This window comes from Rhincodon typus, chromosome 16 (assembly GCF_021869965.1).
Source record: "Rhincodon typus isolate 14 chromosome 16, sRhiTyp1.1, whole genome shotgun sequence".
Taxonomy (NCBI): domain Eukaryota; kingdom Metazoa; phylum Chordata; class Chondrichthyes; order Orectolobiformes; family Rhincodontidae; genus Rhincodon; species Rhincodon typus.
In genome coordinates this window covers 58,644,320-58,646,794 of record NC_063347.1, presented here as the reverse complement: position 1 = coordinate 58,646,794, position 2,475 = coordinate 58,644,320, and the positions used below count along the sequence as shown (strand labels likewise).

General features: G+C 42.9%; 1 protein-coding gene across 1 annotated transcript in view; it reads right to left on the bottom strand.

The window, feature by feature from the left end:
* Positions 1–2,475, bottom strand: part of LOC125485086 (interleukin-1 receptor-associated kinase-like 2) — a 24,174-nt gene extending 21,699 nt beyond the window's left edge. Inside the window, exon 1 of the mRNA XM_048606152.1 lies at positions 1,525–2,475. The gene's annotated coding sequence lies outside the window, so the exon portion shown is untranslated. The remainder of the gene's footprint in view (positions 1–1,524) is intronic.

The following is a 2,475-nucleotide window of genomic DNA, read 5'->3' as shown; positions in this document are numbered from 1 at the left end:
TAATTAAATAAAACTCTTCCATAGTCTGAGCAGGGATGTCTAACACGAAGTACGGTGAAGGCATGTTAGGTGCAAAATAGCAGCTCGGCTCCTCTTTCTTTCTGTCTCTCACACACGCCTTGAGATTCACTGCTCTGCTACACACACACACAGAGCCCAGTATGTTCTGAAGTCGGGAAACTTCCAATTTTTTCTCTCTGCTTTGCGTCACACGGAGGAAATGGGGAAGTTGAGACGAGCCCGTGACAGAAAAAAAAAACAATGAACGGGACTCGAAAAAAATTACCCAACGCCAGTCGCTCGCTCACACACGCTCATTCTGTGACTCACACACACATTTCCACTGTCGACCCCTCACCATCTCTAGAACATGACCTAATGAGGATGCTTGATATTCACAGTCGGCGAGTTTGATTACTTTAACAAAAATAACTGACTTAGTAATCACGAAGCACAAGGCAGTGACACCCCTGGCGGGTTTGAAGGAACACACTGGTCCACAAATGGATGACTTTTTATTTTCGGAGCATAAAAGTAGCTTTTATTTGCATTTGAGACTTAACGTTCCATTATGTTCTGCAGAAGAGTCACTGCACTGGAAACGCTAACTCTGCTCTCTTAATACAGCGTGGAGCTGGAGGGACACAGCGGGTCGGGCAGCATCAGAGGTACCGGAAAGCCAAAGTTTCGGGTTTACACCCTTCACCAGGACTGCTTTCTCTCTCTCTCTCTCTCGCCACGGATGCTGCCAGACCTGCTGAGTTTCTCCACTGGTTTTTTCTTTTTGTTTCACCATTAACACGTTAGTTCCAGTCTCCGTTAGAGAGGCTGCCTCTTGTTGAAGTATTTGTTATATAAACAAAAGACTGTAGACAGTCCTCTCTCAAATCAACTCAAGCCACTTCAATTAATTCCTAGATTAAAACAGGAAGTAGTTTTGAATGCTATCCAGCTTTTATCACTCCCCGAGGAGCTAAGGAGTTCTAGATTGAATGCAAAATGTTTTCTTACAAACGTCGTCTGCTTTGTTGATTCTAGTGTTTCAGAAACATGTCCTTGACCAGTGTAGTCCAATCCTGGGCTGTCATCAACAACAAACTGGAATTATTTTTTTAAAAATTGCTGATAATCTGAACGACCACCATGTCTTAACCCAGGTCTCCTGTCTCAGAGATATGGGCACTACCATTGCAGCCCAAGATCCCTCTGTTCAATAGGCAGCCTGCAACCAAAATTACATGTTACACAAGATTATCTGATCATTCAGCCATGGCTGTTTGTGGCAGGTTTTTGCAAATAGGGGCTGTTAACTTGGGAAGTTGAAGGTATTGTTTTCAGTCCTGCTCCAAACTCTGTTTCAACACTGCAGCCTCTGTCCCTCTCCCTGGCAATAGTCTGCGATTAAACTAGGCTATAAATCTGGCATCACCTTGATCCTAAGCTGAGCATCTGACTCATTTGAAAGCCCACCTTCACTCAGATACCAATTTCTACCCCTGTAGCATTGCCTGACTTCATTCCTACCTCAACGCATCTGCTGAAACCCCCTTGTTACCTCCAGCCTCAACTATTGCAGTATAAATAGCAACTAGTACAAAACTACCAATTTATGGGGGAAACCACCATTTATACTGTGTGGGAAGAAAGTGCTGATTGATTTTCACATGGACTCTACTTGGTAGAGGCATTGTCATACATTGTGCACCAGTTAATGATGATTGACAGTTAACTACCAGGCTTTGTTTGAATTTTAAATGAGGCAGGTTGACTCTGATTAGTCAAAGCATTGCCCTGAGAAACGAAACAGCAAATGGCTGTCATCTATTCAGTTAAAAGGTGCTGTCAGTTTTGATCCTTAAGAGTGCTGGTCTACCTCAGATTATCCTGGAAGTGTAAGGTACTTGAGCAACAGGTGAAGCTATCTATTTTACAGTACTATTGTGCAGTAACAACATGAGTACTATTTGCCACTAACAGGATGCTGCCTACCAAGCCAATAATTTGTTTTGTTTATAACACAGTGTGATAATGAGGCATATGAATTTCCAATACTGGTGTGCTGCCAACTATGCAGGCTTTATGACAGAAGGACTGGTGGATTATATCAGACAGCATATCCAATTATGGCATAATGAAGGGCATGGTCAAGGTGGATAGAAAGTAAGTGTTCCTCTTAGTTGAAGAGTCAATAATGAGGAGGCATGATTTTACAGTGAAAGTCAGGAAGTTTAGAGGGGATTTGAGGAAATTGTTTTCCACCTGGAGGATGGTGGGAATCTGGAATGCACTGCCTGGGAGGATAGTTCAGGTGGAAAACCTTACAATCTTTAGCAAGTGCTTGGAATGAGCACTTTGAAATGTCCTAACATTCAAGCCATTGGCCAAGTATTAGAAGATGGATCTAATGTAGAGTCATACAGCACGGAAGCAGACCCTTCTGTCCAACCAGTCCATGCCAAACATAATCCCAAACTA